Consider the following 12,473-nt stretch of genomic DNA (forward strand, 5'->3'; position numbering starts at 1 on the left):
AACTCACGTAAAATCCTAACTATAACAATCACTTGAAATAGTTACGCGATCATGTAGTTAACAACCCTTTCAATTACCAATTAAATCAATGACACAATCACTTGAAATCAATTATCTAATTGTCTAGATCATCTAGGTGTTGAACCATAAATTGCATCTCAATTTAACTCGCATTAAATGATTAACAACCTATGTAATTGAATAAAGAATATAGAACATGCATAACAATGGTTCTTTAATCAAACACGATTAATTTAAATCACAAGACATTAAATCCAATAGATAGAACAATCCAATATCTCTTGTTTCACATTCAAGTAAACACACAAAATATTTAGCCTAACATATTAAAGTTGCAAGAAACAAAATAATAAAAACGAGAATCATTCATGATTACAATAATGAAATTAATGACTAAATCGAATACCGAAAGTAATAAATGATGGAACGGAATTAAGAGATGAACTAATCTTCAAGGAATGATAAAAGTCTTCAAAACCATCTCCAATTCGTAGCTCCAAAATTGCATACTCCAATTAGGGTGAAAAACCCGTCTATTTATAGTAGAACAAAAAGTGACCAGACCGACCCCGGATCGCGGCCGTGATCATTGGATCGGGACCGCGATGACCTTCTTTAATTGCGACCGCGATTGGTCCATCGCGACCGGGATTGGACTGTTTTCGAAATTTTCAAGTTCTGTCAATGTATTACGGCCATGATACTCATAGTTGCGGCCGCGATCACTCTCAGTCTCAACAACACTTCATGTTTTTCGCATTTTATCTTGTCTTAAGCTTATATGAAGCTAATTCTTCGCCGGAAACAACCAAAACATTAACCAAAAGACTTTTCGAGCTCAAATCATCATTTCCTCTCAAATAACCACAAAAGTCTTCAAGTCTTCATGAATAAATACCAATAAAGAACCGATATCGCGATATAAATTATGTATAATTGGAGCGATATCAAATATCATTTTTTTTTCCTTTTTTTTCATAGAAGTTACTTTATAAAATTATATCCTATGTCAACAAGACGAGATACACATATATTACGGAGTAGAAGAATACAAATTCATATGAAATGGACAAACAAGTTATAAGGTATACTTCATGGCGAATCTAAGATTAAAACTATGAAGGAGTTCTATTGTTTGTATTTTTGTGGTGCAAAACTTGTATGTGTCACCTGTCATCTCATACGTCTAAGAAACACATCAAAGTATCAAATATTATTGGTGCCTAAAAAATTTAGTAATAGGAGGAGCCAATGTGATCGTTCATAGAGGTTTTCTCGCTAATTAAAAAAAGGATAATAATACGGAGTAGTTCCATATACACATGTAGTGACCCGAACTTTTCCATGTTTATATATATTAAATGAAATTGTTATTTACATGATTAAGTGTTTCCAACATGTTAAGCAATCAAACTTGTTAAGACTTGATTAATTGAAATAGGTTTCATATAGACAATTGACCACCCAAGTTGACCGATGATTCACGAACGTTAAAACTTGTAAAAACTATATGATGACATATATATGATTATATATAGTTAACATGATATTATGATAAGTAAGTATCTCATTAGGTATTTTAACAATGAGTTATATACATAAAATTGAGTTTATTGAATTAAGAAACTCGAAACGATATATATAACGATTATCGTTATAACAACGTCTTACTAAATACATATGAATCATATTAAGATATTGATACACTATGTTTAATCATGATAAATGATAAGTAAACATGTCATTAAGTGTATTAACAATGAACTACATATGTAAAAACAAGACTACTAACTTAATGATTTCGAAACGAGACATATATGTAACGATTATCGTTGTAACAACATTTAACTGTATATATATCATACTAAGATATATTAAATATCATAATATCATGATAATGTAATAATTTAACATCTCTTTAGATATAATAAACAATGGATTAACAACATTTAACAAGATCGTTATCCTAAAGGTTTCAAAACAACATTTACATGTAACGACTAACGATAACTTAACGACTCAGTTAAAATGTATATACATGTAGTGTTTTAATATGTATTCATACACTTTTGAAAGACTTCAAGACACTTATCAAAATACTACTACTTAACAAAAATGCTTACAATTACATCCTCGTTCAGTTTCATCAACAATTCTACTCGTATGCACCCGTATTCGTACTCGTACAATACACAGCTTTTAGATGTATGTACTATTTGTATATACACTCCAATGATCAGCTCTTAGCAGCCCATGTGAGTCACCTAACACATGTGGGAACCATCATTTGGAAACTAGCATGAAAAAACTCATAAAATTACAAAAATATTAGTAATCATTCATGACTTATTTACATGTAAACAAAATTACACATCCTTTATATCTAATCCATATACCAACGACCAAAAACACCTACAAATACTTTCATTCTTAAATTTTCTTCATCTAATTGATCTCTCTCAAGTTCTATCTTCAAGTTCTAAGTGTTCTTCATAAATTCTATAAGTTCTAGTTTCATAAAATCAAGAATACTTCCAAGTTTGCTAGCTTACTTCCAATATTGTAAAGTGATCATCCAACCTCAAGAAATCTTTCTTATTTACAGTAAGATATCTTTCTAATACAAGGTAGTACTCATATTCAAACTTTGATTCAATTTCTATAACTATAACAATCTTATTTCGAGTGGAAATCTTACTTGAACTTGTTTTCGTGTCATGATTCTGCTTCAAGAACTTTCAAGCCATCCAAAGATCCTTTGAAGCTCAAGTTATTTTTTCATCATTTCCAGTAGGTTTACCTACTAAACTTGAGGTAGTAATGATGTTCATAACATCATTCGATTCATATATATATAAAACTACCTTATTCGAAGGTTTAAACTTGTAATCACTAGAACATAGTTTAGTTAATTCTAAACTTGTTCGCAAACAAAAGTTAATCCTTCTAACTTGACTTTTAAAATCAACTAAACACATGTTCTATATCTATATGATATGCTAACTTAATGATTTAAAACCTGAAAATACGAAAAAACACTGTAAAACCGGATATACGCCATCGTAGTAACACCGCGGGCTGTTTTGGATTTGATAATTAAAAACTATGATAAACTTTGATTTAAAAGTTGTTCTTCTGGGAAAATGATTTTTCTTATGAACATGAAACTATATCCAAAAATCATGGTTAGACTCAAAGTGGAAGTATGTTTTTCAAAATGGTCATCAAGACGTCGTTCTTTCGACTGAAATGACTACCTCTTACAAAAATGACTTGTAACTTATATTTTCGACTATAAACCTATACTTTTCTGTTTAGATTCATAAAATAGAGTTCAATATGAAACCATAGCAATTTGATTCACTCAAAACGAATTTAAAACAAAGAAGTTATGGGTAAAACAAGATTGGATATTTTTTTATTGTTGTAGCTACGGAAAATATTGTAACAATTCTATACAAATCATATCCTAGCTAACTTATATTGTATTATACATGTATTCTAATATATTATGTAATCTGGGGATACCATAGATGTAGAGACCCGTCCTAATCCATCCGGACGATGTCCGTATCGATTATAAAAGATTCACAACAGTTGATTACATCGCGAGGTACTTGACATCTATATGATACATTTTACAAACATTGCATTCGTTTTTGAAAAAGACAATCTTTCATTACATCGAAAGTTGACAGGCATGCATACCATTTCATAATATATCCAACTATAATTGACTTAATAATAATCTTGATGAACTCGACAACTCGAATGCAACGTCTTTTGAAATATGCCATGAATGACTCCAAGTAATATCTATAAAATGAGCAAATGCACAGCGAAAGATTTCTTTCGTACCTGAGAATAAACATGCTTTCAAGTGTCAACCAAAAGGTTGGTGAGTTCATTAGTTTAACATAAATAATCATTTTAATAGACCACAAGATTTTCATTTTCAGTTCTCATAATATACGTCCCATGCATAGTGTAGTGACCTGAACTTTTCCATGTTTATATATATTAAATGAAATTGATATTTATATGATTAAGTGTTTCCAACATGTTAAGCAATCAAACTTGTTAAGACTTGATTAATTGGAATAGGTTTCATATAGACAAATGACCACCCAAGTTGACCGGTGATTCACGAACGTTAAAACTTGTAAAAACTATACGATGACATATATATTGTTATATATATAGTTAACATGATTTTATTATAAGTAAGTATCTCATTAGGTATTTTAACAATGAGTTATATACATAAAAATGAGACTATTAATTTAAGAAACTCGAAAACGATATATATAACGATTATCGTTATAACAACGTCTTACTAGGTACATATGAATCATATTAAGATATTGATACACTTGGTTAATTATGTTAAATGATAAGTAAATATATCATTAAGTGTATTAACAATGAACTACATATGTAAAAATAAGACTACTAACTTAATGATTTCGAAACGAGACATATATGTAACGATTATCGTTGTAACGACATTTAACTGTATATATATCATACTAAGATATAATATTTATCATAATATCATGATAATGTAACAATTTAACATCTCATTTGATATAATAAATAATGGGTTAACAACATTTAACAAGATCGTTAACCTAAAGGTTTCAAAACAACATTTACATGTAACGACTAACGATGACTTAACGACTCAGTTAAAATGTATATACATGTAGTGTTTTAATATGTATTCATACACTTTTGAAAGACTTCAAGACACTTATCAAAATACTTCTACTTAACAAAAATGCTTACAATTACATACTCGTTCAGTTTCATCAACAATTATACTCGTATGCACCCGTATTCGTACTCGTACAATACACAGCTTTTAGATGTATGTACTATTGGTATATACACTCCAATGATCAGATTTTAGCAGCCCATGTGAGTCACCTAACACATGTGGGAACCATCATTTGGCAACTAGCATGAAATATCTCATAAAATTACAAAAATATGAGTAATCATTCATGACTTATTTACATGAAAACAAAATTACATATCCTTTATATCTAATCCATATACCAACGACCAAAAACACCTACAAACACTTTCATTCTTCAATTTTCTTCATCTAATTGATCTCTCTCAAGTTCCATCTTCAAGTTCTAAGTGTTCTTCATAAATTCCATAAGTATAGTTTCATAAAAATCAAGAATACTTCCAAGTTTGCAAGTCTACTTTCAAGCTTTCTAATCCATTCCAAGTAATCATCTAAGATCAAGGAACCTTTGTTATTTATAGTAGGTTATTTTTCTAATTCAAGGTAATATTCATATTCAAACTTTGATTCAATTTCTACAACTATAACAATCTTATTTCGAGTGAAAATCTTACTTGAACTGTTTTCGTGTCATGATTCTGCTTCAAGAACTTTCAAGCCATCCAAGGATCCTTTGAAGCTAGATCCATTTTTCTAATTTTCAGTAGCTTTATCCAGAAAACTTGAGGTAGTAATGATGTTCATAACATCATTCTATTCATACATATAAAGCTATCTTATTCGAAGGTTTAAACTTGTAATCACTAGAACATAGTTTAGTTAATTCTAAACTTGTTCGCAAATAAAAGTTAATCCTTCTAACTTGACTTTTAAAATCAACTAAATACATGTTCTATATCTATATGATATGCTAACTTAATGATTTAAAACCTGGAAACACGATGAACACCATAAAATCGGATATACGCCGTCGTAGTGAAACCGGGGGCTGTTTTGGTTTGGATAATTAAAAACTATGATAAACTTTGATTTAAAAGTTGTTCTTCTGGGAAAATGATTTTTCATATGAACATGAAACTATATCCAAAAATCAAGGTTAAACTCAAAGTGGAAGTATGTTTTCTAAAATGGTCATCTAGACGTCGTTCTTTCGATTGAAATGACTACCTTTACAAAAACGACTTGTAACTTATATTTCTGACTATAAACCTATACTTTTTCTGTTTAGATTCATAAAATAGAGTTCAATATGAAACCATAGCAATTTGATTCACTCAAAACGGATTTAAAATGAAGAAGTTATGGGTAAAACAAGATTGGATATTTTTGATCTTTTTAGCTACGGGAAATGTTTAACAAATCTATACAAATCATATCCTAGCTAACTTATATTGTATTATACATATATTCTAATATATTATGTAATCTTGGGATACCATAGACACGTATGCAAATGTTTTGACATATCATATCGACCCATGTATATATATTATTTGGAACAACCATAGACACTCTATATGCAGTAATGTTGGAGTTAGCTATACAGGGTTGAGGTTGATTCCAAAAATATATATACTTTGAGTTGTGATCTAGCCTGAGACGTGTATACACTGGGTCGTGGATTGATTCAAGATAATATATATCGATTTATTTCTGTACATCTAACTGTGGACAACTAGTTGTAGGTTACTAACGAGGACAGCTGACTTAATACACTCAAATCTTTAAAACATAATAAAAATGGTTGTAATTATATTTTGATCATACTTTGATATATATGTACATATTTGTATAGGTTCGTGAATCGATCCGTGGCCAAGTCTTATTTCCGAGGAAGGAAATATCTGTGAAAGTGAGTTATAGTCCCACTTTTAAAATCTAATATTTTTGGGATGAGAATACATGCAGATTTTATAAATGATTTACAAAATAGACACAAGTACGTGAAACTACATTCTATGGTTGAATTATCGAAATCGAATATGCCCCTTTTTATTAAGTATGGTAATCTAAGAATTAGGGAATAGACACCCTAATTGACGCGAATCCTAAAGATAGATCTATTGGGCCTAACAAACCCCATCCAAAGTACCGGATGCTTTAGTACTTCGAAAATTATATCATATCCGAAGGGTGTCCCGGAATGATGGGGATATTCTTATATATGCATCTTGTTAATGTCGGTTACCAGGTGTTCACCATATGAATGATTTTTATCTCTATGTATGGGATGTGTATTGAAATATGAAATCTTGTGGTCTATTGTTACGATTTGATATATATAGGTTAAACCTATAACTCACCAACATTTTTGTTGACGTTTAAAGCATGTTTATTCTCAGGTGAATACTAAGAGCTTCCGCTGTTGCATACTAAAATAAGGACAAGATTTGGAGTCCATGTTTGTATGATATTGTGTAAAAACTGCATTCAAGAAACATATGTCCATGTAATATATTTCTATTGTAAACCATTATGTAATGGTCGTGTGTAAACAGTATATTTTAGATTATCATTATTTGATAATCTACGTAATGTTTTTAAAACCTCTATTGATAAAATAAAGGTTATGGTTGTTTTAAAAATGAATGCAGTCTTTGAAAAACGTCTCATATAGAGGTCAAAACCTCGCAACGAAATCAATTAATATGGAACGTTTATAATCAATATGAATGGGACATTTCAGTTGGTATCCGAGCGTTGGTCTTAGAGAACCAGAAAATTTGCATTAGTGTGTCTTATCGAGTTTGTTAGGATGCATTAGTGAGTCTGGACTTCGACCGTGTTTTTTTAAAAATGATTGCTTAACATTTTTGTTGGAAACTATATATTATTAACATGTAAATATTATGTGATATATTATCTCTTAACATGTTTGATATTGTGTGATAGATGTCTACCTCTAGCACAAATCCCATTGACTCACCTAATAATAACGAAGAGTCAAATATATATTGGCAAGATTCACAAGTTCTCGAAGAACCGGAAGAAGAGGAAACGGAACCGAAAGAAGAGGAACCAGAAGAAGAGGAACCAGAAGAAGAGGAACCAGAAGAAGAGGAACCGGAAGAAGAAGAAGAGGTTCCGGAGGGGGGAATAGTAGGAACCACAGAAAACCGGTCAAATAAAAGAAAATCCTCAACCAATGGACCAAAGTTAATAATGGTCAATGGTGTTTCCGCTAAAGAAGCAAAATATTGGAAAAATTACCAATTTTCCGATGAATCGGATCCTGATGAGGATTCCGATGATGTTATAGAAATTACCCCGACCCAATTTAATGAGGCAAAAGAAAATAATAAGGAAAAAGGCATCAAAATAGAGAAATCTGATTCCGACCCCGATGAACTTTATATGTACCATCAACACCCGTATTTTCAATATCGTGACAATAACCCGGGAACCTCTAAACCACCAGGTTTTTCTAAACCAATGTGAAAAATGACGACTCGTATTAGAGGAACACCATGTATTCCTAGAAAATTAGGAAAACGAACCAAGTCCGAAGAAGAAGAAATCAGTGATTCAGATTAGAGGGTTGTAATCATGTTGTGTATTATATGTATTGTAGTGTGCTTGTACTTTTATGTTCTATGCAAAAATTGCTTATATTGTTTGTTAATTATCTTTTACGAATCTAATCCTTGTCTATTTTACAGTATAAAAACAAAATGGACGTTAAGGGTAGACAACCGAATATTTTAGAAGACTTACCAGAGGATATGATTGAGGAAATCTTGTCTAGAGTCGGTCAGAATTCATCAGCATATTTAGTTATGGCGAAATTAACTTGTCAAACATTTGACAGACTTTCCAGAAATGCCTTAATTTATAAAAGGCTTTCCTTTGATAGGTGGGGTATATCACATTGGGGAGACCGTAAGTTACGCCGTGTTTTCTTTAAAGCGTTAAATGCGGGGAACCCAAATGCAATTTTACGCTACGGGTTAAGAACCTATTTTGACTCAACATATCCCAACATAGGATTTCGTGAATTAGAAAGAGCTTCTAACATGCAACATAAAGAAGCATGTTATGCTTACGGGTTAGTGATGTTCGCTTCTTACCAAAGTGAGAAAAAGAACATCGGATTGCAACTTTTAAATAAAACCTTCCCACAAGTGACGAATTCAGTAGTTGGGGTGAGAAACAAGGTTTTTAGATTATTACGAGGCTGTTGGACATTACGAAACCCTCGTCATTTTGACGACATTACAACATGCTGCCTAGCTAATGGTCATAACGATTATTTTCCACAAGACCAAGGATGGGAAGTCGTCTTAGTAAAACCAGAATGCATGACTTGTTTCTGGACTTATGAATTACGTGTCTTTATTTCATTTGCTGAACAACTTGCGTATTAACTAGATTTATCTTCAAAACTGTCCTGTATCATAGTGTACTATATTTCATATTATATGTAATATAGCGAAGTTGTAAGTTTGAAGAATATTTGTATGTGATATATTATTTTAATCAGTTTTTCATATGGAATTGTAGTAGTTGAATTGTATATTAGCTACTAAGTATGAACTTAACGGGTAGGTAGTACCCGAATTTAAACTTATAAAACGCTAATATGAAGAAAAAGCTTTTATAAATGAGTTCATATTATGCTACGAAATACTATTGACTACTCTTAATATTCTGTATGATTAACTCGATTCAATTGGCTATTTTGAAGGAAATGGCACCGACTACTCGACAGACCATGAATATGAGCGAAGAGGAATTTCGTACCTTTCTTGCTACAAACATAGCCGCAGTACAGGCTGCGCTTCATACCAACAATAACTCTGAATCTAGCAATGCAGCTAACGGCGTAAGAAATCGTATAGGATGCTCCTACAAGGAATTCACTGCCTGCAAACCTTTGGAATTTGATGGAACCGAAGGACCAATTGGATTGAAACGGTGGACCGAGAAAGTCAAATCGGTGTTTGCCATAAGTAAGTGTACTGAAGAGGACAAAGTTAAGTACGCTACGCATACCTTCACAGGTATTGCGTTAACATGGTGGAATACCTATCTAGAGCAAGTGGGACAAGATGCTGCTTACGCGCTACCGTGGTCAGCATTCAAGCACTTGATGAACGAGAAGTACCGTCCCAGAACCGAGGTCAATAAGCTCAATTCAGAACTTAGAGGGTTACGAACACAGGGATTCGATATTACTTTGTACGAAAGACGATTCACAGAATTGTGCCTATTGTGTCCGAGAGCGTTCGAAGATGAGGAAGAGAAGATCGACGCGTTTGTGAAAGGGTTACCGGAGAGAATCCAAGAAGATATAAGTTCACACGAGCCTGCCTCTATACAAAAGGTATGTAGAATGGCTCACAAACTAGTGAACCAGATTGAGGGAAGAATTAAAGAACAGGCGGCCGAAGAGGCCAACGTGAAGTTAGTCAAAAGAAAGTGGGAGGAAAACGGTGATAAGAGTCACCAAAACAACAACAACTATCCCAACAATCGCAATATCAATCGCAACTACAACAAACAGCACAACAACAACAACAACAACAACAACAACAACAACAACAACAACTACAATAGTCATCCCAACAACAATAACAACCACAACAACAACAATCAGAAGCAGCTATGCCAAAGGTGTGAAAAGTATCACTCGGGGTTCTGCACCAAATTTTGCAACAAGTGTAAAAGAAATGGTCATAGCGCGGCGAAGTGTGAGGTCTACGGACCAGGGGTTAACAGAACGAAAGGAACAAATGGTGTCGGAACGAGTAATGGCAGAGCAAGTAGTGTCGGAGCAAGTTATGCCAATGTAGTTTGTTATAAATGTGGGAAACCGGGCCACATTATTAGAAATTGCCCGAACCAGGAGAACACGAATGGACAAGGCCACGGAAGAGTTTTCAATATTTATTCGGCAGAGGCACAGGAAGACCCGGAGCTTGTTACGGGTACGTTTCTTATTGACAATAAATCTGCTTACGTTTTATTTGATTCGGGTGCGGATAGAAGCTATATGAGTAGAGATTTTTGTGCTAAATTAAGTTGTCCATTGACGCCGTTGGATAGTAAATTTTTACTCGAATTAGCAAACGGTAAATTAATTTCAGCAGATTATATATGCCGGAATCGAGAAATTAAACTGGGTAGCGAAATATTTAAGATTGATTTGATACCAGTAGAGTTAGGGAGTTTTGATGTAATAGTTGGCATGGACTGGCTGAAGAAGATGAAAGCAGAGATCGTATGTTACAAAAATGCAATTTGCATTGTACGAGAAGAAGGAGAACCTTTAATGGTATATGGAGAAAAGGGCAACACGAAGCTACATCTTATTAGTAATTTGAAGGCAAAAAACTAATAAGAAAAGGTTGCTATTCTGTTCTAGCACACGTCGAGAAAGTACAAACTGAAGAAAAGAGCATCAATGATGTTCTCGTCGCAAAAGAATTTCTCGATGTATTTCCGAAAGAATTACCGGGACTACCTCCACATCGATCTGTTGAATTTCAAATAGATCTTGTACCAGGAGCTGTACCAATAGCTCATGCTCCTTACAGACTCGCACCCAGCGAGATGAAAGAACTGCAAAGCCAACTGCAAGAACTATTAGAACGTGGTTTCATTTGAGCAAGCACATCACCATGGGGAGCTCCTATTTTGTTTGTCAAGAAGAAGGATGGTACATTTAGGTTGTGTATTGACTACAGAGAGTTGAATAAACTTACCATCAAAATCCGTTATCCACTGCCGAGAATTGACGACTTATTTGATCAACTACAAGGCTCGTTGGTTTATTCGAAAATCGATTTACGTTCTGGATATCATCAAATGTGAGTAAAGGAGGATGATATTCCAAAAACTACTTTTAGGATGCATTATGGTTATGCCGTTTGGATTGACTAACGCACCAGCGGTGTTCATGGACCTTATGAACCGAGTGTGTGGGCCATATCTTGACAAGTTTGTCATTGTTTTCATCGATGACATACTTATTTACTCAAAGAATGATCAAGAGCACGAAGAACATTTGAGAAAAGTGCTAGAAGTATTGAGAAAAGAAAAACTGTACGCTAAGTTTTCAAAGTGTGCATTTTGGTTGGAAGAAGTTCAATTCCTCGGTCACATAGTGAACAAAGAAGGTATCCAGGTGGACCCGGCAAAGATCGAAACCGTTGAAAAGTGGGAAACCCCAAAAACTCCGAAGCATATACGTCAATTTTTAGGATTGGCTGGTTACTACAGAAGATTCATCCAAGATTTCTCCAAAATAGCAAAACCCTTGACTGCATTAACGCATAAAGGGGAGAAATTTGAATGGAAGGATGAACAAGAGAAGGCGTTTCAGTTATTGAAGAAAAAGCTAACTACGACACCTATATTGTCATTGCCTGAAGGGAATGATGATTTTGTGATTTATTGTGACGCATCAAAGTAAGGTCTTGGTTGTGTATTAATGCAATGAACGGAGGTGATTGCTTATGCGTCTAGACAATTGAAGATTCACAAGCAAAATTATACGACGCATGATTTGGAATTAGGCGCGGTTGTTTTTGCATTAAAGACATGGAGGCACTACTTATATGGGGTCAAAAGTATTATATATACCGACCACAAAAGTCGTCAACACATATTTAATCAGAAACAACTGAATATGATGCAGCGTAGGTGGATTGAATTGTTGAATGATTACGACTTTGAGATTCGTTACCACCCG

Source organism: Rutidosis leptorrhynchoides, chromosome 6 (genome assembly GCF_046630445.1).
Source record: "Rutidosis leptorrhynchoides isolate AG116_Rl617_1_P2 chromosome 6, CSIRO_AGI_Rlap_v1, whole genome shotgun sequence".
Lineage (NCBI taxonomy): Eukaryota > Viridiplantae > Streptophyta > Magnoliopsida > Asterales > Asteraceae > Rutidosis > Rutidosis leptorrhynchoides.